Here is a 26,093-nt window from a genome sequence, read left to right as displayed (position 1 = left end):
GCAAATAGTCTCTTAACATTGACAATTTGGAAATCCTTTCTCTAATAGTCTCTCCTAAACGAAAGTAAAGTTTCCAATTGTCAATTTGGATATCTACATATTTAGTCGATTTTTTTTAAAAGTAATTTGGAAAATATGACTTGATTTAGATTGTTTGAGATTCAGTTGAATTTTAATCATTTTTGTTCAAAATGTATACATCAGATTGTTTTGGTTAGCCACCAACTTCTGATAATTTGACACGCACATTAATTTGGGAAATAATGATTATATCATTAAACCGTCTTCATTACTGATTGAAATATAGATTTAAAATGAAAATAAGTTAATGATATACAGTCAAAAAGAGCAATTGACCAATGATGATGGCTGCCATTAATGCCAGTTTTTCTTTATAGATATTTTGAAAGAAAAAAAAATTAAAGTAGCAAATTTTTTAAGTTTTATATTTGGTTCAATATTTTTGAACTTATTTTGTTTTTGTTTCAGATACCAGCCCCAGGATATTTACGTCAGGACAGGTAACATATGCATCCGAAAGTAAGTATATTTTTTTTTTATTTATTAATAGTTGTCTGATAGATATTAAAATAATTTGAATATGTATTACAGATAGACGGCAGCCCAGAGAGAAGAAAAAAGAAGTCCTAGACATGGAGATGATATAATTGTTGATGCCTAGATGATGATGTACGTATTTTGTCGTTACAATTGTACTTAAACTGTTAATAGTTGTAAGGTAATAAAATCAGTTTTCCCTGGAGAAACAGCTTGAAAATTTATTACAAATTAGTCCAAAATTTCTTTTTCAAATTTATACTCTAATGAAAAAAGTATACTTGTACTCCAATTTAGGATTTGAATTGAAACATGCATCACATTAATTTCTGAATTAATTATAACAGCAAATAGTCTCTTAACATTGACAATTTGGAAACCCTTTCTCTAATAGTCTCTCCTGAACGAAAGTAAAGTTTCCGATTGTCAATTTGGATATCTACATATTTAGTCGATTTTTTTTAAAAGTAATTTGGAAAATATGACTTGATTTAGATTGTTTGAGATTCAGTTGAATTTTAATCATTTTTGTTCAAAATGTATACATCAGATTGTTTTGGTTAGCCACCAACTTCTGATAATTTGACATGCACATTAATTTGGGAAATAATGATTATATCATTAAACCGTCTTCATTACTGATTGAAATATAGATTTAAAATGAAAATAAGTTAATGATATACAGTCAAAAAGAGCAATTGACCAATGATGATGGCTGCCATTAATGCCAGTTTTTCTTTATAGATATTTTGAAAGAAAAAAAAATTAAAGTAGCAAATTTTTTAAGTTTTATATTTGGTTCAATATTTTTGAACTTATTTTGTTTTTGTTTCAGATACCAGCCCCAGGATATTTACGTCAGGACAGGTAACATATGCATCCGAAAGTAAGTATATTTTTTTTTTATTTATTAATAGTTTTCTGATAGATATTAAAATAATTTGAATATGTATTACAGATAGACGGCTGCCCAGAGAGAAGAAAAAAGAAGTCCTAGACATGGAGATGATATAATTGTTGATGCCTAGATGATGATGTACGTATTTTGTCGTTACAATTGTACTTAAACTGTTAATAGTTGTAAGGTAATAAAATCAGTTTTCCCTGGAGAAACAGCTTGAAAATTTATTACAAATTAGTCCAAAATTTCTTTTTCAAATTTATACTCTAATGAAAAAAGTATACTTGTACTCCAATTTAGGATTTGAATTGAAACATGCATCACATTAATTTCTGAATTAATTATAACAGCAAATAGTCTCTTAACATTGACAATTTGGAAACCCTTTCTCTAATAGTCTCTCCTGAACGAAAGTAAAGTTTCCGATTGTCAATTTGGATATCTACATATTTAGTCGATTTTTTTTAAAAGTAATTTGGAAAATATGACTTGATTTAGATTGTTTGAGATTCAGTTGAATTTTAATCATTTTTGTTCAAAATGTATACATCAGATTGTTTTGGTTAGCCACCAACTTCTGATAATTTGACACGCACATTAATTTGGGAAATAATGATTATATCATTAAACCGTCTTCATTACTGATTGAAATATAGATTTAAAATGAAAATAAGTTAATGATATACAGTCAAAAAGAGCAATTGACCAATGATGATGGCTGCCATTAATGCCAGTTTTTCTTTATAGATATTTTGAAAGAAAAAAAAATTAAAGTAGCAAATTTTTTAAGTTTTATATTTGGTTCAATATTTTTGAACTTATTTTGTTTTTGTTTCAGATACCAGCCCCAGGATATTTACGTCAGGACAGGTAACATATGCATCCGAAAGTAAGTATATTTTTTTTTTATTTATTAATAGTTTTCTGATAGATATTAAAATAATTTGAATATGTATTACAGATAGACGGCAGCCCAGAGAGAAGAAAAAAGAAGTCCTAGACATGGAGATGATATAATTTTTGATGCCTAGATGATGATGTACGTATTTTGTCGTTACGATTGTACTTAAACTGTTAATAGTTGTAAGGTAATAAAATCAGTTTTCCCTGGAGAAACAGCTTGAAAATTTATTACAAATTAGTCCAAAATTTCTTTTTCAAATTTATACTCTAATGAAAAAAGTATACTTGTACTCCAATTTAGGATTTGAATTGAAACATGCATCACGTTAATTTCTGAATTAATTATAACAGCAAATAGTCTCTTAACATTGACAATTTGGAAACCCTTTCTCTAATAGTCTCTCCTGAACGAAAGTAAAGTTTCCAATTGTCAATTTGGATATCTACATATTTAGTCGATTTTTTTTAAAAGTAATTTGGAAAATATGACTTGATTTAGATTGTTTGAGATTCAGTTGAATTTTAATCATTTTTGTTCAAAATGTATACATCAGATTGTTTTGGTTAGCCACCAACTTCTGATAATTTGACACGCACATTAATTTGGGAAATAATGATTATATCATTAAACCGTCTTCATTACTGATTGAAATATAGATTTAAAATGAAAATAAGTTAATGATATACAGTCAAAAAGAGCAATTGACCAATGATGATGGCTGCCATTAATGCCAGTTTTTCTTTATAGATATTTTGAAAGAAAAAAAAATTAAAGTAGCAAATTTTTTAAGTTTTATATTTGGTTCAATATTTTTGAACTTATTTTGTTTTTGTTTCAGATACCAGCCCCAGGATATTTACGTCAGGACAGGTAACATATGCATCCGAAAGTAAGTATATTTTTTTTTTATTTATTAATAGTTTTCTGATAGATATTAAAATAATTTGAATATGTATTACAGATAGACGGCAGCCCAGAGAGAAGAAAAAAGAAGTCCTAGACATGGAGATGATATAATTGTTGATGCCTAGATGATGATGTACGTATTTTGTCGTTACAATTGTACTTAAACTGTTAATAGTTGTAAGGTAATAAAATCAGTTTTCCCTGGAGAAACAGCTTGAAAGTTTATTACAAATTAGTCCAAAATTTCTTTTTCAAATTTATACTCTAATGAAAAAAGTATACTTGTACTCCAATTTAGGATTTGAATTGAAACATGCATCACATTAATTTCTGAATTAATTATAACAGCAAATAGTCTCTTAACATTGACAATTTGGAAACCCTTTCTCTAATAGTCTCTCCTGAACGAAAGTAAAGTTTCCGATTGTCAATTTGGATATCTACATATTTAGTCGATTTTTTTTAAAAGTAATTTGGAAAATATGACTTGATTTAGATTGTTTGAGATTCAGTTGAATTTTAATCATTTTTGTTCAAAATGTATACATCAGATTGTTTTGGTTAGCCACCAACTTCTGATAATTTGACAAGCACATTAATTTGGGAAATAATGATTATAACATTAAACCGTCTTCATTACTGATTGAAATATAGATTTAAAATGAAAATAAGTTAATGATATACAGTCAAAAAGAGCAATTGACCAATGATGATGGCTGCCATTAATGCCAGTTTTTCTTTAGATATTTTGAAAGAAAAAAAAATTAAAGTAGCAAATTTTTTAAGTTTTATATTTGGTTCAATATTTTTGAACTTATTTTGTTTTTGTTTCAGATACCAGCCCCAGGATATTTACGTCAGGACAGGTAACATATGCATCCGAAAGTAAGTATATTTTTTTTTTATTTATTAATAGTTTTCTGATAGATATTAAAATAATTTGAATATGTATTACAGATAGACGGCTGCCCAGAGAGAAGAAAAAAGAAGTCCTAGACATGGAGATGATATAATTGTTGATGCCTAGATGATGATGTACGTATTTTGTCGTTACAATTGTACTTAAACTGTTAATAGTTGTAAGGTAATAAAATCAGTTTTCCCTGGAGAAACAGCTTGAAAATTTATTACAAATTAGTCCAAAATTTCTTTTTCAAATTTATACTCTAATGAAAAAAGTATACTTGTACTCCAATTTAGGATTTGAATTGAAACATGCATCACATTAATTTCTGAATTAATTATAACAGCAAATAGTCTCTTAACATTGACAATTTGGAAACCCTTTCTCTAATAGTCTCTCCTGAACGAAAGTAAAGTTTCCGATTGTCAATTTGGATATCTACATATTTAGTCGATTTTTTTTAAAAGTAATTTGGAAAATATGACTTGATTTAGATTGTTTGAGATTCAGTTGAATTTTAATCATTTTTGTTCAAAATGTATACATCAGATTGTTTTGGTTAGCCACCAACTTCTGATAATTTGACACGCACATTAATTTGGGAAATAATGATTATATCATTAAACCGTCTTCATTACTGATTGAAATATAGATTTAAAATGAAAATAAGTTAATGATATACAGTCAAAAAGAGCAATTGACCAATGATGATGGCTGCCATTAATGCCAGTTTTTCTTTATAGATATTTTGAAAGAAAAAAAAATTAAAGTAGCAAATTTTTTAAGTTTTATATTTGGTTCAATATTTTTGAACTTATTTTGTTTTTGTTTCAGATACCAGCCCCAGGATATTTACGTCAGGACAGGTAACATATGCATCCGAAAGTAAGTATATTTTTTTTTTATTTATTAATAGTTTTCTGATAGATATTAAAATAATTTGAATATGTATTACAGATAGACGGCAGCCCAGAGAGAAGAAAAAAGAAGTCCTAGACATGGAGATGATATAATTTTTGATGCCTAGATGATGATGTACGTATTTTGTCGTTACAATTGTACTTAAACTGTTAATAGTTGTAAGGTAATAAAATCAGTTTTCCCTGGAGAAACAGCTTGAAAATTTATTACAAATTAGTCCAAAATTTCTTTTTCAAATTTATACTCTAATGAAAAAAGTATACTTGTACTCCAATTTAGGATTTGAATTGAAACATGCATCACATTAATTTCTGAATTAATTATAACAGCAAATAGTCTCTTAACATTGACAATTTGGAAACCCTTTCTCTAATAGTCTCTCCTGAACGAAAGTAAAGTTTCCGATTGTCAATTTGGATATCTACATATTTAGTCGATTTTTTTTAAAAGTAATTTGGAAAATATGACTTGATTTAGATTGTTTGAGATTCAGTTGAATTTTAATCATTTTTGTTCAAAATGTATACATCAGATTGTTTTGGTTAGCCACCAACTTCTGATAATTTGACAAGCACATTAATTTGGGAAATAATGATTATATCATTAAACCGTCTTCATTACTGATTGAAATATAGATTTAAAATGAAAATAAGTTAATGATATACAGTCAAAAAGAGCAATTGACCAATGATGATGGCTGCCATTAATGCCAGTTTTTCTTTATAGATATTTTGAAAGAAAAAAAAATTAAAGTAGCAAATTTTTTAAGTTTTATATTTGGTTCAATATTTTTGAACTTATTTTGTTTTTGTTTCAGATACCAGCCCCAGGATATTTACGTCAGGACAGGTAACATATGCATCCGAAAGTAAGTATATTTTTTTTTTATTTATTAATAGTTTTCTGATAGATATTAAAATAATTTGAATATGTATTACAGATAGACGGCTGCCCAGAGAGAAGAAAAAAGAAGTCCTAGACATGGAGATGATATAATTGTTGATGCCTAGATGATGATGTACGTATTTTGTCGTTACAATTGTACTTAAACTGTTAATAGTTGTAAGGTAATAAAATCAGTTTTCCCTGGAGAAACAGCTTGAAAATTTATTACAAATTAGTCCAAAATTTCTTTTTCAAATTTATACTCTAATGAAAAAAGTATACTTGTACTCCAATTTAGGATTTGAATTGAAACATGCATCACATTAATTTCTGAATTAATTATAACAGCAAATAGTCTCTTAACATTGACAATTTGGAAACCCTTTCTCTAATAGTCTCTCCTGAACGAAAGTAAAGTTTCCGATTGTCAATTTGGATATCTACATATTTAGTCGATTTTTTTTAAAAGTAATTTGGAAAATATGACTTGATTTAGATTGTTTGAGATTCAGTTGAATTTTAATCATTTTTGTTCAAAATGTATACATCAGATTGTTTTGGTTAGCCACCAACTTCTGATAATTTGACACGCACATTAATTTGGGAAATAATGATTATATCATTAAACCGTCTTCATTACTGATTGAAATATAGATTTAAAATGAAAATAAGTTAATGATATACAGTCAAAAAGAGCAATTGACCAATGATGATGGCTGCCATTAATGCCAGTTTTTCTTTATAGATATTTTGAAAGAAAAAAAAATTAAAGTAGCAAATTTTTTAAGTTTTATATTTGGTTCAATATTTTTGAACTTATTTTGTTTTTGTTTCAGATACCAGCCCCAGGATATTTACGTCAGGACAGGTAACATATGCATCCGAAAGTAAGTATATTTTTTTTTTATTTATTAATAGTTTTCTGATAGATATTAAAATAATTTGAATATGTATTACAGATAGACGGCAGCCCAGAGAGAAGAAAAAAGAAGTCCTAGACATGGAGATGATATAATTTTTGATGCCTAGATGATGATGTACGTATTTTGTCGTTACAATTGTACTTAAACTGTTAATAGTTGTAAGGTAATAAAATCAGTTTTCCCTGGAGAAACAGCTTGAAAATTTATTACAAATTAGTCCAAAATTTCTTTTTCAAATTTATACTCTAATGAAAAAAGTATACTTGTACTCCAATTTAGGATTTGAATTGAAACATGCATCACATTAATTTCTGAATTAATTATAACAGCAAATAGTCTCTTAACATTGACAATTTGGAAACCCTTTCTCTGATAGTCTCTCCTGAACGAAAGTAAAGTTTCCGATTGTCAATTTGGATATCTACATATTTAGTCGATTTTTTTTAAAAGTAATTTGGAAAATATGACTTGATTTAGATTGTTTGAGATTCAGTTGAATTTTAATCATTTTTGTTCAAAATGTATACATCAGATTGTTTTGGTTAGCCACCAACTTCTGATAATTTGACAAGCACATTAATTTGGGAAATAATGATTATATCATTAAACCGTCTTCATTACTGATTGAAATATAGATTTAAAATGAAAATAAGTTAATGATATACAGTCAAAAAGAGCAATTGACCAATGATGATGGCTGCCATTAATGCCAGTTTTTCTTTAGATATTTTGAAAGAAAAAAAAATTAAAGTAGCAAATTTTTTAAGTTTTATATTTGGTTCAATATTTTTGAACTTATTTTGTTTTTGTTTCAGATACCAGCCCCAGGATATTTACGTCAGGACAGGTAACATATGCATCCGAAAGTAAGTATATTTTTTTTTTATTTATTAATAGTTGTCTGATAGATATTAAAATAATTTGAATATGTATTACAGATAGACGGCAGCCCAGAGAGAAGAAAAAAGAAGTCCTAGACATGGAGATGATTTAATTGTTGATGCCTAGATGATGATGTACGTATTTTGTCGTTACAATTGTACTTAAACTGTTAATAGTTGTAAGGTAATAAAATCAGTTTTCCCTGGAGAAACAGCTTGAAAATTTATTACAAATTAGTCCAAAATTTCTTTTTCAAATTTATACTCTAATGAAAAAAGTATACTTGTACTCCAATTTAGGATTTGAATTGAAACATGCATCACATTAATTTCTGAATTAATTATAACAGCAAATAGTCTCTTAACATTGACAATTTGGAAACCCTTTCTCTAATAGTCTCTCCTGAACGAAAGTAAAGTTTCCGATTGTCAATTTGGATATCTACATATTTAGTCGATTTTTTTTAAAAGTAATTTGGAAAATATGACTTGATTTAGATTGTTTGAGATTCAGTTGAATTTTAATCATTTTTGTTCAAAATGTATACATCAGATTGTTTTGGTTAGCCACCAACTTCTGATAATTTGACATGCACATTAATTTGGGAAATAATGATTATATCATTAAACCGTCTTCATTACTGATTGAAATATAGATTTAAAATGAAAATAAGTTAATGATATACAGTCAAAAAGAGCAATTGACCAATGATGATGGCTGCCATTAATGCCAGTTTTTCTTTATAGATATTTTGAAAGAAAAAAAAATTAAAGTAGCAAATTTTTTAAGTTTTATATTTGGTTCAATATTTTTGAACTTATTTTGTTTTTGTTTCAGATACCAGCCCCAGGATATTTACGTCAGGACAGGTAACATATGCATCCGAAAGTAAGTATATTTTTTTTTTATTTATTAATAGTTGTCTGATAGATATTAAAATAATTTGAATATGTATTACAGATAGACGGCAGCCCAGAGAGAAGAAAAAAGAAGTCCTAGACATGGAGATGATATAATTGTTGATGCCTAGATGATGATGTACGTATTTTGTCGTTACAATTGTACTTAAACTGTTAATAGTTGTAAGGTAATAAAATCAGTTTTCCCTGGAGAAACAGCTTGAAAATTTATTAAAAATTAGTCCAAAATTTCTTTTTCAAATTTATACTCTAATGAAAAAAGTATACTTGTACTCCAATTTAGGATTTGAATTGAAACATGCATCACATTAATTTCTGAATTAATTATAACAGCAAATAGTCTCTTAACATTGACAATTTGGAAACCCTTTCTCTAATAGTCTCTCCTGAACGAAAGTAAAGTTTCCGATTGTCAATTTGGATATCTACATATTAAGTTGATTTTTTTTAAAAGTAATTTGGAAAATATGACTTGATTTAGATTGTTTGAGATTCAGTTGAATTTTAATCATTTTTGTTCAAAATGTATACATCAGATTGTTTTGGTTATACACCAACTTCTGATAATTTGACACGCACATTAATTTGGGAAATAATGATTATATCATTAAACCGTCTTCATTACTGATTGAAATATAGATTTAAAATGAAAATAAGTTAATGATATACAGTCAAAAAGAGCAATTGACCAACGATGATGGCTGCCATTAATGCCAGTTTTTCTTTATAGATATTTTGAAAGAAAAAAAAATTAAAGTAGCAAATTTTTTAAGTTTTATATTTGGTTCAATATTTTTGAACTTATTTTGTTTTTGTTTCAGATACCAGCCCCAGGATATTTACGTCAGGACAGGTAACATATGCATCCGAAAGTAAGTATATTTTTTTTTTATTTATTAATAGTTGTCTGATAGATATTAAAATAGTTTGAATATGTATTACAGATAGACGGCAGCCCAGAGAGAAGAAAAAAGAAGTCCTAGACATGGAGATGATATAATTGTTGATGCCTAGATGATGATGTACGTATTTTGTCGTTACAATTGTACTTAAACTGTTAATAGTTGTAAGGTAATAAAATCAGTTTTCCCTGGAGAAACAGCTTGAAAATTTATTACAAATTAGTCCAAAATTTCTTTTTCAAATTTATACTCTAATGAAAAAAGTATACTTGTACTCCAATTTAGGATTTGAATTGAAACATGCATCACATTAATTTCTGAATTAATTATAACAGCAAATAGTCTCTTAACATTGACAATTTGGAAACCCTTTCTCTAATAGTCTCTCCTGAACGAAAGTAAAGTTTCCGATTGTCAATTTGGATATCTACATATTTAGTCGATTTTTTTTAAAAGTAATTTGGAAAATATGACTTGATTTAGATTGTTTGAGATTCAGTTGAATTTTAATCATTTTTGTTCAAAATGTATACATCAGATTGTTTTGGTTAGCCACCAACTTCTGATAATTTGACAAGCACATTAATTTGGGAAATAATGATTATATCATTAAACCGTCTTCATTACTGATTGAAATATAGATTTAAAATGAAAATAAGTTAATGATATACAGTCAAAAAGAGCAATTGACCAATGATGATGGCTGCCATTAATGCCAGTTTTTCTTTAGATATTTTGAAAGAAAAAAAAATTAAAGTAGCAAATTTTTTAAGTTTTATATTTGGTTCAATATTTTTGAACTTATTTTGTTTTTGTTTCAGATACCAGCCCCAGGATATTTACGTCAGGACAGGTAACATATGCATCCGAAAGTAAGTATATTTTTTTTTTATTTATTAATAGTTGTCTGATAGATATTAAAATAATTTGAATATGTATTACAGATAGACGGCAGCCCAGAGAGAAGAAAAAAGAAGTCCTAGACATGGAGATGATATAATTGTTGATGCCTAGATGATGATGTACGTATTTTGTCGTTACAATTGTACTTAAACTGTTAATAGTTGTAAGGTAATAAAATCAGTTTTCCCTGGAGAAACAGCTTGAAAATTTATTACAAATTAGTCCAAAATTTCTTTTTCAAATTTATACTCTAATGAAAAAAGTATACTTGTACTCCAATTTAGGATTTGAATTGAAACATGCATCACATTAATTTCTGAATTAATTATAACAGCAAATAGTCTCTTAACATTGACAATTTGGAAACCCTTTCTCTAATAGTCTCTCCTGAACGAAAGTAAAGTTTCCGATTGTCAATTTGGATATCTACATATTTAGTCGATTTTTTTTAAAAGTAATTTGGAAAATATGACTTGATTTAGATTGTTTGAGATTCAGTTGAATTTTAATCATTTTTGTTCAAAATGTATACATCAGATTGTTTTGGTTATACACCAACTTCTGATAATTTGACATGCACATTAATTTGGGAAATAATGATTATATCATTAAACCGTCTTCATTACTGATTGAAATATAGATTTAAAATGAAAATAAGTTAATGATATACAGTCAAAAAGAGCAATTGACCAACGATGATGGCTGCCATTAATGCCAGTTTTTCTTTATAGATATTTTGAAAGAAAAAAAAATTAAAGTAGCAAATTTTTTAAGTTTTATATTTGGTTCAATATTTTTGAACTTATTTTGTTTTTGTTTCAGATACCAGCCCCAGGATATTTACGTCAGGACAGGTAACATATGCATCCGAAAGTAAGTATATTTTTTTTTTATTTATTAATAGTTTTCTGATAGATATTAAAATAATTTGAATATGTATTACAGATAGACGGCAGCCCAGAGAGAAGAAAAAAGAAGTCCTAGACATGGAGATGATATAATTTTTGATGCCTAGATGATGATGTACGTATTTTGTCGTTACAATTGTACTTAAACTGTTAATAGTTGTAAGGTAATAAAATCAGTTTTCCCTGGAGAAACAGCTTGAAAATTTATTACAAATTAGTCCAAAATTTCTTTTTCAAATTTATACTCTTATGAAAAAAGTATACTTGTTCTCCAATTTAGGATTTGAAATGAAACATGCATCACATTACTTTCTGAATTAATTATAACAGCAAATAGTCTCTTAACATTGACAATTTGGAAACCCTTTCTCTAATAGTCTCTCCTGAACGAAAGTAAAGTTTCCGATTGTCAATTTGGATATCTACATATTTAGTCGATTTTTTTTAAAAGTAATTTGGAAAATATGACTTGATTTAGATTGTTTGAGATTCAGTTGAATTTTAATCATTTTTGTCAAAATGTATACATCAGATTGTTTTGGTTAGCCACCAACTTCTGATAATTTGACACGCACATTAATTTGGGAAATAATGATTATATTATTAAAAAGTCTTCAATACTGAAGTCAAATAAAGATATACCAGCAGTTATATATATAAAGATATCCTACAATCTATACACATCACAAATTCATACTTTTCTCTTATCAAAGCAAACTACTGTAAATTCAGAATTTATTGTGTGCATTTATTATTGCGATTTTTACATAATGGACTAACAGTAAGATTATCTTATTGAATTTCAGGAAATTCTTCATACAGATATCGGAATTGGAGTTTCTTATCATTGCAATACTCAACCTGTCGCATTATTCAGATTAATAAAACCTCGCAATAGTGTTTCTGAATTAATGGTAAATTATTTGTGCCAGAAATTATCCAACACATCACTCATTTATAATTTTTGTTTTTGTTACAAATGCAGGCCTGAGAAGTTTTAGTGGTACAGCTTGAAGATGGTTCCATTGTACATAGAAGATGAAGATGAGTTAGGATAAACCTTGTTAGGTAATGATAAAATCAGTTTCCCCTGGGAAAATTGCTTGGTTTTTTAATCACAACTGGGTTTAATATTTATAGCTTTCAAATTAATATTCTAATGATACATACTTTAATAAAAATGTATTGTTATAATCTATTTTCATGTTATTGAATTGACTAGAGAGTATAGAACTTTTCGATAGGTAACTTACTCTGTGGTAGGACATTCTAGTACTCTGCAGTCTGCGTCGTTAAGAGGTAGCCTGAAGCCCATGTCTAGTTTAAATAAGCTCGGACTAGTGAATGTACACTGCCGATAGTCCGACCGGTCTAGTGCATATCTGTGTGCTCTTTTTTAATCGTTACTGTAACTGCAGAATGTCACGCCATCAATAACAATAAACTGATACTCTCTTCCTTGCAAAAATACCGTAAACCAGTTTTGACGGTCTTCCTAATAACCGATTGTTCAAAATAAAAATAAAAAGCGCAAAAACGTTTTCAAAATGTCAAATTTTGGTAATCATTGATTGATTTGTGTTGCATTGACTAAATAAAATATATTCATAACAGAAAATTAAAAAAAAATGAACATTTTTGCGTCGGAAGACATTAATTCGTAACTGCCCGCTTGACATCTTGTGTATTTTAGACGATTGGTTATTAGGACGACTTGTACATGTATGTCTTAAATTCAAAGAAAAGAGTCTTGTAAACAGTTTTGAGAAGGTTTTTATTGAAGGAAAGTAGAATTTTTCATATTACATGGAGAACAAACTCTACATTTTTGACAAGTTATATACACTTCCAGATACAATAATGTAACCTCAGAATGCAGGATTTTACATCTAATATTCCAAATTTTCAAGGGGGGCATGCCCCCAAACCCCCCTAGTTGGTTCGGCTCACTTCGTGATCCTCACTGCTGACACTATTTTATTTTGGTCTAGTACATATAACTTCGGGCTAGTATTTTTTTTTTCTACTAGCCCAAAGAGCTAGTGCTTCAAATAGTTTTTGGTAAGACTGACTCTGTGATCTAAGAAAGACTGAAAGAAGTAAAATCATGTAAGCTTATAGTCTGTGTAATTGTCGAAAAAGTTGATTATTTTAATTTTGACCGTTTGTGGCCTAAAAGTTTATTAGCCATTCATAAGGAGCAAACTTCAAAGACCGTGACACACCTTTCAATTCAAAGGAACACAGCATGGCTCCATTTAGCTTTAGATATAGCAGCATGGCAGCCAAACAAGTTGGAACTGAAGATAGTGACCAGACAACAGAATACTTGGGGGAATAAAAATAATTTGGTTTATAAATCCAGACAATAAAATTTCTTAAATGTCCAAAAACTCAGATGAGAATTAACTGAGAGCCCAAAGGATGATGTGAGATGCCCATCTTTCCTTTGATATATCAACACTAATATGAAATGCTTCAAAGACCTGTAGAATTAACAACTAACACTGCATATGTGCAAAAGTAATATTTAAAAAAGTTAAATTGTAAGTATGTACAAACTGTTCAAGATTCAGTTTAACTTTGGTGAACATATTTAAGAGTAGTTGAAGAAATCATGATATATATGTAACACTCCCAAACGTGTCCATCCCCCCAAACATGTCCGATTCCCCCAAACGTGTCCTTAAAATCTTAAATCGCCCAAATTTGACTGATTTCACTCCCCCAAACGTGTCCAATAATTGTTATTCGCCAAAACGTGTCCAGTTTAAAGCGCCAGAACGTCTCAAAACTATTAGCGCTTATATGTCTCCTGTGAAGTTTACGGCAAAACAATGATGGGGGACACGATAGAAGACGTTGGGTTTGGGTTGGATTCTAAAAATAAATCAAAGCAGCTATCTAAGGACATCTGGAGGAAAGATATAGTAATCCACATAGTCAAATATCCAAGATATGGTACAATGTGCACAGGGACTTCTGCTTTCAAATAAACAGACACAGTGTAAGAAAAAGGATGACAAAATAAAAAGCTATTTTTACTAACAGCGGTTTTATTAATTTTTTATCAATAGAATTGTCATTGTTTTAAATTACAGATGGAGGTACTTCATAATTAAGAAATCTAATACAATTTATATTGCATGTTTTCCCAGTGCTGCACTGTTAATACAGTGGTCATTTATTAGCATTAATTTGTTCAACGCCAGTTGTTTATATTGAGCATTATTGCAAGCTTAATTTAACTATTGACCGTTGATTGCTTAATGCCAGTGGCAAATATTTCAAGCATATTTAGAGCAAACAATTACACAGGAAACGCAATTAACTAGTTTTGCACAGTGAAAATCATCGTTTACTTAGTGAATTATTTTGTACTAATATACTCCAGTGATGCCTAAATATCTTTATAATGTATGTTATTATTGCTGTATATAAAATCAGAGAAGGGGAATTATCAATTTTTATTTAACTTGGAAATCAGTCCTTCATTGCAACAGATGCAATAAATGGACTTTTTTCAAAGTTTTCACTAAGATAATTTTAAGGTTAAAATATTAGTTATCAATTACTTTGTCAAACCTTCATAGAATTTTATGAAAATACGACAAAAAAAACATTTATTTTCCACATTCAAAGTACCAAGAAAGTTATTTTATCAGTTTGATATTTAGTTTCCAGTAACATGAATAAAATAATATATCATTTGAAAAGTCAATTCTGAGGTAGATTTCACCTTCAGAGGAGGGTTGTACAACAAACAGCAAGAATGTGTCATTCAATGGGAGATAACTCATAGATTGAGAAAAAAATTAATGTTAAAACAAAATCAGAACATGTTTTTTTTTTCTGGTTTTATAGATATTAAACTGGTTTTGATGCTATGCGAAATCTGAAGTCAGAAAACTATATTTTTGGCTGACAATTTAACACTTTAGTAAAATATATATATATATAATTTGTGTCAATTTTAATTCCTTTTTAGGTTATTACAGTGACTGTTTTCATGGATGGGGAGTAAAACTTTGTGGTCTAATACTCATAAATTAGTAGGTATATAATCTGTTGAAAACAAATTTTATTTTCATCTTAAAATAAAAATTGAGAGGAATATAATGTGCATTAGGCTTGATAGTTTTAAGAGATGGGTCAGAAGTTCTTTTTGTCTACTTTGCACCACAGGGGATATATATGGTTATATTCTTTGTCCAAGTGTCGTAAATGCATTAATACTAAAGGATGGTCTCTCTTTTTTTTTTTTTTTTTAACTTTTTGTCAGATATTCAGAATCCTCTTGTTTTATCCATGAAGTGCCATTACAATTTTGCCCACTTACCCCTACTTATCTTTTCATAATTTTATTACATATGGTTTAAAAACCCATGTTTAAAAATCCTTGTTATTTTTTCATAGATCTAATTTGCAATAAGATAAATAAATGGAGAATGTGTCCATATAACATGTAAAAGTGACACCATTTAAATTCAAAGCTGAACAGTGTTTTGTGGTAATTAGCATTGTGTATAAGTTTCAAAACATTTGGTCGAGGCGAACTAAAGTTAAGTAACCACTTTTGGGATGCACATACAGACAGACAAGGGTAACACTTCGGTGCTGGCATAAAAAATGACCTATATGTTAACAACAAACAGAAACAAAAAATTCTTTTTAAATCACATTCTATTGCCTTCATTTTGATACTAATTTTTAAAACCTACCTCAATTAAAATATGACCAATTGCCATGATTGCCGTTTGAATTCAGGCAAAATAAAAATATATATGTGGTTCCAGTTACCAGATCCACCCATGAACTTTTTTTATTCTGTAAAATAAATTTTGAATGATCCCATTTTATGGAATGCGTATTTCAATAATTAAATTCACAGACTTCTGTCATATGAATTTCCAATAAAAGTATCCACTACGGCTAAAAATGCAACAAATTCTTAACGGAATGCAACAAAATTAACGAAAAACATAACATGTCTGTTATTTTACAACCAAACATATAGAAAATGGCAAACTTGCGGTAGGGGCATGTATAATACCAGAATCGGGACTCCGTGAACACACCGACCCTATCTTTTTTTGAGAATGTAACTGGAACCACACATATATTTTAATTTGGACTTAGGTTTTTTTTATTCATATGCAGATGAAGATTTTGGATCCTTTTGGCTTGAAAGATTGTCAGGAACATGAAGAAACTGAATCTGTAATAAACATGGGTACACAAACAGGTAGATATATATCTGTATACAGTTTTCAAACAAAGCATGCTTCAGCAGTGTGCAAAATTACTGTTCCATTAATGTGTTATGTATTATAAGGAAAGATGGGGGTACTTTAACCACAATTTAAAAGCACTAATTTCTACTAATTCTAAATGTTTATGTATGATTTTTCAAGAGATTGCAAGAAAATACATGCAAGCCCAATTACATCCTAGTCGGTGCCCATGTGTGCCCTAAAAGTACATGTACACAAATATATGCACAGCTGCATGTGAATTGGGTTTGGAATGAAGCATTGCTCCAAAACATTTTTTTTGTCAAATTGGTATTGAGTCTCAAGGGCCTGTATGCATAAACCACTTAAGTTAAGAAATCCAATCGTAGTACTAATTAGACAAATTTGGCTATTTGTTTTATGTATTTTTGTCATATAGCTCTTCAACTGTTTCCGTACTTATACTTCCCTCGGATTTCAAATGTTTGGCTTTGAGCGTTCCTGATGAAGGTAAATCCAGAAAAGCGCTTTGGACGCATGAAATTATCAAACGTGTTGTTTTCAATTTTTTAATGAAGGACATGTAGAAAAATCTCTGTTCGTAACAAATCTCAACTTAAGTAGCTTTATAAATTATGCATACAGGCCCAGGCTACTATCTGAGAATGCACTAGCTAAACTAGCCTTTTGGTCATAATATCCCAATAAAAATGATTCCCTATGCAGATAATCAACATTAAGGTAGATAGGGTGTCTTCCTCCATCTTGGATTTTAAAATACTGTGGATTTATTTATTTTCGTGGGTACCAATTTTCGTGGATTGAACAAAACTTACACTTTCGTGGACATTTAATTTCGTGGTTCTGCCAAAGTCTATATACAAGCCTATGGAAAATTTGTAATTCGTTGAACATTTAAATTCGTAGTTCACCTGTACCCACGAAATCCATGAAAATTGGTATCCAACGAAAAATAATGAATCCACAGTACAAGAAATCAATCGGTCTAGATCTTTAATAAAAGGTGTAAATTTTGAGAGTAGTAGGTAATTCATGTGTAAGAATTTTCATTTCAATAGAGAAAATGACATATTTTATCTTATCTATGGTTGTATTTTACAGAAAAACAGAATACTTTTGTTTGATTCTATTTTTTCCAACTTTGCCACATAAGTGGAGGCAACTCAAATGTAAGGGCAGATAATTCAGATAAAATTACTTTTACAATAGAATGTGTTAGGAATTTACCTATTTTATTATGTAGCAAGAAAACGGGTCCTGTGACCCCATTTTTTCTTTTTCTTATCTGAAAGCATACTATTAGAGCTATCTTCTCATATTTTATCTCAAAATTCTATGGTGTAGTTTTTGTTTTATGGCAGAAAATTGGGTTTTCCATGCATAATCTATACAAAATCTGTCAATTTTGCACAACCTGTAGCGTGAAAATAAGCCCCGTGACCCATTTTTTTTATTATTTTTTTTTAAAAAGCATGATATAAACTACATTTTGACAAATTATTAAAAAATTCTATGGATTATAATTTAGACACCCCATCTACCTTAAACAATAAAATATATAAAAAAAAACCTCTGTTTGATCTACAAATCATTAGTCTTCTTTAATGTTATAAATCAATAAATCATTTTTTCCAGACAAAATAACAACAACACTGGTTGATACAATTCTAGGAACCGGTGAAGAAGTTAAAAGTTTTACAATATACTGAAGACTTGCAACGGAAAATCCAGGAAACAGGTTTTTTACTGAACAGTATGAGAGAGCCAAGATGATTGTTGGTTTTAAAATGCTTGGAAAATACAACCAAATGAAGACAAAAAAATGAACTGCATCAACAAACAAAACAACTACTGGAACATTGGGGCATCAGTACTGAGTTCTGATTCTAAAAACAATTGTTCAAAATCTTCTACAAGTTTAAGAAGACTGTACATACATGTATATATATATATATATTTATATAAGAAAGAAAAAAAATAATGCATGTGCTTGAAACTTGTGTACATACATCATGTAATGAATAGAAAAATGAAAGAAAACAAAATGAAAACAAAATGAAAAGAAAAAAGAAAGAAAATTAAAAAAAAGAAAAGAAAAGAGAGAAAGAAAAGAAAAGAAAAGAAAAGAAAAGAAAAGAAAGAAAATTAAAAAAAAGAAAAGAATATTAAAAAAAAATGAAAGAAAAAGAAAAAAAAAATTGAGGAGGGAGGTGGGTAATGCAGCCAAGTAATACTGTATTCGCAAATTTTCATGCACCATAACACCCACAATCGTGATAGCACTCTTAGATTTACCTACAAATTTTGTGATTAAATAATATAACCTCATTATGCAGGAAATCTATTTTAAAAATTATCTTTACAATCATTATCTAGATCAGACCCAATATTTACGTCTTTTATCATTTTCATTGATATACATTGTAAGATACCCCATTTTTAATTTCTAAATAAAACCAAGGTGCTTATTATTATGAATACAGTACAACTTGCCAGTCACAAGCCTGGAATAAAGAGCCACATTAAAATATCAAGAATTAAGTTAGTTTAAACAGGACTGTTAACAACTTTTTTTGCCATTATATGCTTGTCACTCATATTTTTTTCGTTTCCTTTAAATTAGGTCGATATATTCAATAGCATGTTTAGTTACATGTACCTACCCTTTTTCATAGTCCCAATATACATTGCCTTCACTGTGTTTCTCATATACAAATGTACTCAAGGTAAACAAAAAATTCTGGAACAAATTGTACATTCTAGTTGTACAGTATGTGTCATACTAGTAAAAAAGGGGGGTTACAAATTTTAAACTTTTAACATATATTTAAATCATGGATTTATTGTGGCTTTTAATGCAGAGTGAACCACCAGATAGTTTTAATTTTAGATTTATTGTGGCTTTAAATGCTGAGTGAACCATCATATAGTTTTAATGATATTGTAGAACCAACTTGTAAAATTCAGAATTACACCGATTAATACATACGTAAAATTATGTATTGTACTAGGAATACACAAATCATATGATAACTCAATATAATTTATATGTAGTTTTTATTCTAGTCAAGACCATGCTCATTACAATAAAAATTGCTTACAAATATCTAAAATATACAAATAAATAACCTGAAACGGGACAGACAAACGAATGAACAAACGAACGGACGCATAGACCGAAAAACGTATTGCCCCTCTACTATCGTAGGTGGGGCATAAAAATAAGTTTGTGCTGTGTTTTTCATCAAGTAGTCCGGTTTTTTGTAAGACACTTTATATTTACATAGGACATATATCCTAAATTTTATCCTGTGACAAAATTCCCGAAACTTGAAACCTGATAAAATATATTGCTTAGTTTGTATCTGAATTTATTTTTGTTTATGTGCGAGAGGTTTCCTACCTCAGTTTTCTAATTTTTTACCTCACATGTCCCAAAGGTTCAAGTGAGCTTTTCTCCTCACTTGGCATTTGTCACCGTCCATTATCTTTTACACAAATACATGTATTCACCTCTGAAACTTCTAGGCCAAATTTGATTAATCATTATGGTGTCTAGTTTACAAAATGTGTCCGATGACCCCAACTGCCAACCAACAAGGGCAACATGGTTTAATATAGAACATAAGGATAAAGGAGAATTTGTCTATTATCTTGAAAACCACTATAGATAGAGAAAATGAAACCATTTTTTTTCCGTTATGCCTATTAGCCTGAAAACTATAATAGATAGAAAATTTATACTGTGGATTCATAATTATTCGTTGGATACCAATTTTCGTGGGTTTCGTGGGTACAGATGAACCACGAATTTAAATGTTCAACGAATAACAAATTTTCTATAGGCTTTGCATGCAGTGATTGGCAAAACCACGAAATCAAATATCCACGAAAACGCAAGTTTTCCTCAATCCACGAAAATTGATACCCAGGAAAATAAATGAATCCACAGTATACCAAAAATGATTAGCAAGACCAGATCCTTAAATAAGTTTACATGGTTTTATCTGTTTCTCAGGTACTATAAGCAAGAGGGTCACTATATTTGGTGTAAAGTGTACATGTCTGTCTGGCAGATTTCATCTGACCTTGACCTCGTCATGAATCTATGAAAAGACCACATCAAAAGATCAATGTAAAAATAAAAACTTAATTTCCCCCTTCGTATTCTGAACTTAGAAAATATTTGATGATTATAAGCATTGTGTATAAGTTTCATAACATTTGGTTGAGAAAACTAAAGTTTAATATTAGAGAACGGAAACGAAAAATTCAGTAATTTTTATGTTTATAAAGGGACATAACTCAAGAATGGTAAAAATGATGCCACCATCCAGTATGCATTGTCTTGGTGGACCAAATTCTTGATGATTTTTATCTTTGGTTATTTTCAGGTCCAGGTCAGTACTGTGACATTGGCTAAATGAAATTTACTAGCACACTTCATGAATTTGATATGGGTTATCAAATATATACCTGCATGTTGTTATGAATGATCACATGAAATTGTAACAAATTGCCAATGGAAGCAGTCACATGTCAAACTGTACATTATAATAGAATCGTCAAACAAAAATAAAAAAGTCTTGAGCAGACCAATGATACATGTGTCCAAAGCCCCCCCCCCTTTTTGGAATTTTTGACTGTTTTTCCAACCCATAAAAAAAAAATTAAAGGCAAAAAGTAGACAAATTAAAAAAACTCATATTTCATAAGATACAAATTAATTTTGACAAAAAGCCGGTTTTCAGGCAAAAATTGTGGTTATTTTTTTTCTTCAAAGAAAAAAAATTAAAAATAGCAGAAATTGAAAATGCTGGTTTAAAGACAGGAAGACTGTGGGATCTAAACTCCAAACATTTGTTACAAATGAATTGCATAAGAATTATAAGAATTGAAGTTATCTATAAAAACTCCATAAAAATACAATAATGAGAGAAGGTTCTCAGGTACTTAGGAAGGGAAAGCCTGTCAGGCTCCACTAGTACTAACCTTTGTAGTGTACTAAAAAAAAGTAGTGTTAGTAAAATTTCTAGTCTGTTTAAGACAACAATATGTCTCGTGACATTTTTGAGAAGAAGAAAAACTTTGAGCTAGAACACTATTATTTTAGCATTTGTCAATATTTGCCTAGGTTATGACAATATGTTGTGTTTTTTTTTTGAAGGTACAAATGCCATTTATTAAGAAGAAATCTTTCGAGCCATGCTGTTAATTACACTTATATTACAAAGACAAATTAGATGGAGGATATAACGAAACAGCAGAAACAGAATATTTTCCAAGAGCAAATGTAATAACTGAGGAGTATTTCAGATGATGAATCATTCTTTGCTTGTCCTGAGTGAAATTGCATAAAGGTTTACACAAAAACCTCACGTCTTAGAAAAATATCATATATGCATAGGCAAGGGTGTATTTGCCAACAAAGAAAATAGTAACTACATAGTGAAACTTCTCTAGGCTGAGACATGTGTCATGAGCACAAAGGTTTCTCTACAATCAGTTTTGTCAACAAATTTGAATATTGCAGAATGATGGTCTTTTACAGTTTCTATTAGCGATTGAAACGTTTCAATAGTAGGGCTATGGAATTTTTACATGATATATACATAGAATGCAGTGCTACAGAAAAAAAAGACCACTTTTTAATCAAACCTTTAATAATTTAAACTATTGAGGAACTAGAGGTCCAGCAAAGTCGTCATTAATTAAAATTGAGAATTCGAATATAGTTGATGACAAAGATTTGCAAAGCAAAATGTCAAGTGATGACATACTGGTACATGCTGATTCTACAGACTTGACAACATATATTACATACAGATAGCATAGACATTTCAACTTAATATTGATTCTTGTTGCAAAAACAGTACAGTGTAACAACAAAAAAATGCCACCGTCATTGTATTAGTCAATTTAGTGTTTTACTTTCCTGTATTAATTCCCTTGATACATATATTTTGAATAAATATAAAATGAAAATGATTGAAACATGTTATTTTATGTACATAAGAATCTGACAGTTAAAGTCTAAATGAAGTTAAAAATTGCTAAGGGTTCATTTTGAACTTGCTGTGAGCTTTTTGTACATGTTGAAAGCATCACTGTGACTTTTAGAGGAAGAACAGTAACAAAACAAGGAATTATTTGAATCTGGAATAATTTTGAATTCTGGAAAATTGATCAGAAATTTATGATGAAAACTAACCCAACTAAATAGGGTTAGCCATGCACGCATGGCTAAGGGATGTTAGTTAGTTCATACTGAAATGATAGTGAAAGTAAAATTAACCTTAGCCATGCGTGCATGGCTAACCCCATTTAGTTGGGTTAGTTTTCATCATACATTTCTAATCAGTTTTCCAGAATTCAAAATTATTCCAGATTCAATTAATTCCTTGTTACAATAGCTCTGTTAATTTGCTGGGATTTTATCAAGTAAATATCATAAATATATACAACATATCCCTCCTTTTTAATTTAGATATATATATTAATTGGTGATTTGATAAATTTTCTATACATGTCTTATTCCATTGGAAAGATTCATACGCATATCCACAGTAGTGACCCAACCATATCCCCTAAGCGTTCTTCTTTTAATAAATTATTTAACAGGCCAGTAGGGCTAGCTTGACCTGTAATTATTGGCTGTGCTGAATCCATTTGATCCTTTTGTAAAGAGACTTATTATACCCATGCTATTGATAGCTGGGGGATATATAATATTCATAATGTCGGTCTGTCTGTCCGTCCGTCTGTTTGTAATATATCTACAATCTTAAGTCCTATCAAAGAACAGGTGCTAGGATGAAAAATTTTGTCCTGCTTTTTTTTTAGTTGTAATCTCTGTCCTACCTTTTTAATTTTCACTCTATTTGGTCCTGACTTTTTTTTACCTAAATTGTCATCCTGACTTTTTTTTTAGCAAGTGTCTCATCCTGCCTTTTTTTTTACTCAAAACTCCTGTCCTGCCTATTTTTTTCAAATTTGATCCTAGCCCCCCATAAAAACATAAAAATCAAATGGTAGCTCCCTAAGAGAAGTATCATTAATATAGATAACACCTGCTAAACCACAATTCCTTCCAAACTAATAAATTTACATTGAGTACTAAGATCATTTGCCGAAATTGGATTTTTTATATTTTGTAGATATATGATTAGGGGTTAAGAAAAAACAAATGGCATTAAAATATTTTTGCCATTTTAGAAAATATAGACTTTTAAAAATTAGCAAATTTCACCATTTTAACCGTTTCATAAAACTTTGGATATTTGGACCAGAATTGAGCAAATATAGGAAAAAAAATTAACCTCAAGTATTAACATATTTGGCAGTTAAAATACAGTATTACAACATATTTAATTATTACCAATAAAACAGTTACATGCTGCTAAACACTGGTAATTTTCAGCTTAAAACTGCTGAAATTGGCTAATTTTCATCTTTATTTTGACCATAAATGGCTACCGGTATTTATAGATGGAGCTCCATACAGAGAGTAACATAATAACATTGAATATTTTTTTTAAGTATTTTGCACAGAAAGTAGTTGCTATGAAGGTATCATATATGCAAAATTTCAAGTCAATATGACAACATTGCATTTGGAACCTTTTGCATTGTTTTCTGGCAGATTGGCTCTTCAATACACTCATTATGTAGAAACAAGATAAAAAAAAAAAGTAATTTTTTTTCCTAAAAATACATGGTTCAATGTTTTCTGCAAAGACGTACTATGGACCATGAATGCATTTGGTGAACTTTTTATACTTTAAGTTGTTTTTGTTTTATGGCTTCCAATTTCAACATATAATTGGGTATCGGTTTACACTAAATTTTCTTTGACATTTTTAGGCTGTCCATTTCAAACGGGTTATTTTCGGTTTTTGTTTCAGTGTTTTTAATTTTGTTTTAAATAACAAGTACAAAGAGCAATATTCCAGCCAATTTTTTTTTGACGTCCTGCGCAGATGGGAAAAAAATTAGATCTAATACGCACAAAAATTGAACATTTACACACAGCAGATTTTTTGATTGAATTTTTAGTGTTTAATGCCACATTCAGTCCTATTGGCAATGTTACCCGCATTTTCCAAAGAGACACCAATATTGTGCGCATCATCTTTATGTTACCTACAAAATATTATCAAAATTATAAACACTACCGTATAGTCACAGTGTAAGGTAGCAATACACAGAAGTTTAGTTCCGCATTTTGGCCATGGTGATTTTCTTAGATATGAAAGTTTTTGTACAATGAAATTTATTTTTAGATGGTTGAAGAATAATATAGCTTTCCAAGTGGGTTTATATGAATATCAAGATTGTTTTTGCATGTTTTATAGGCCAGGATGCAATTTGAAACAAAAGGTAGGACAGCAGGAGTTTTGAGTAAAAAAGGCAGGATGAGCAAAACAATTAAAAAATTAATTTATGTAAAATAAGTCAGGAATAACTAATAGAAAAATAAAAAGGCTTGACACAGATTACAACTAAAAAAAATCCAAGACCAAATTTTTCATCCTAGCCCCCCCCCCTAAAAATCAAATGGTAGCTCCCTTACTCAGGTTGACAATTTTGGATATTCACCGACGCAATGGGCCAAAACTGTTGTTATACCGAACAAACAATTAAGTGTAAAATATTGATTTATGGGAGAGACTCAGAAAAAAGGTTCTCAAAACAATAACGTTAGAACATTAATAAGTCATTATTTTGTGTCTAAGAATTTCTGGTACAACAAAGGTAGACTCTTTCTTTAAAAGATTGATGGCCCTGAAAAGGACCGTTTACAAAAGATATCCTCTAGACCATATGATTTTCCAAGTCTTGTTTTTAATCTTGTTTTCCTTGTCACTCGATGGGCTTCTTATCTGCTGGCCGTTTGCCATTTTGTTTACAGGCGTCAATGACGTCATTTTTTATGGGAGATAACTCGTGCAAAAACCAAGGGGCCGAAAATATTATTCACCGAGGAATAATAGGGTTGTTCAATGGAGGCTTCAACATGTCGGGGTTATTCACCACTCCTGCAAAATTTTTGGAAAAGTAAACTATAACACGTAATTCTGTATTAGCCAATCAAATATTTACTATATGTAAAACCCCATAACTCAGAAATGTAAAATGTAAAATTCATAAAATTCTAAAGGGAGCTTACATTAATAGATATAAACAATTCACCAAAGTTCCATAAGAACTGCCGAAAGCATTTTTGAGTTTTTTGGCGAAAAACTAGAAGATCCCACTTTTTTTATGAAACTAAGAAACGTAAAATCTAAAATTTATAAAAATCAAAAGGGAGCTCATGTCAATAGATATAATCAATTCACCACAATATCTTGCAAGTTGGTGAAAGTATTCTTGAGTTATTGTCAGAAAACTGGAAAATCCCCCTTTTTTTAATGAATAA

At 29.5% G+C, this 26,093-nt stretch overlaps 1 long non-coding RNA gene across 11 annotated transcripts in view; it reads left to right on the top strand.

Moving 5' to 3' along the window:
• LOC127735046 (uncharacterized) overlaps positions 1-18,765 on the top strand; it is a 29,073-nt gene extending 10,308 nt beyond the window's left edge. For 2 of the 11 annotated variants that reach the window (XR_007997960.1, XR_007997964.1), the window contains 5 exons: positions 7,718-7,918; positions 12,403-12,485; positions 15,406-15,469; positions 16,578-16,662; positions 18,308-18,765. This is a non-coding gene — a long non-coding RNA (uncharacterized LOC127735046). Of the gene's footprint in view, positions 1-2,303; positions 2,499-5,013; positions 5,209-6,821; positions 7,017-7,717; positions 7,919-11,342; positions 11,533-12,402; positions 12,486-15,405; positions 15,470-16,577; positions 16,663-18,307 lie in introns of those variants that run through there. The other 9 variants (XR_007997959.1, XR_007997958.1, XR_007997961.1 and 6 more) reach the window with 8 other exon arrangements.
• The last annotated feature ends 7,328 nt before the right edge of the window (positions 18,766-26,093 follow it).

Source organism: Mytilus californianus, unplaced genomic scaffold (assembly GCF_021869535.1).
Source record: "Mytilus californianus isolate M0D057914Y unplaced genomic scaffold, xbMytCali1.0.p SCAF_3, whole genome shotgun sequence".
Taxonomy (NCBI): Eukaryota; Metazoa; Mollusca; class Bivalvia; order Mytilida; family Mytilidae; genus Mytilus; species Mytilus californianus.
This window is presented reverse-complemented; position numbering and strand designations above follow the sequence as displayed.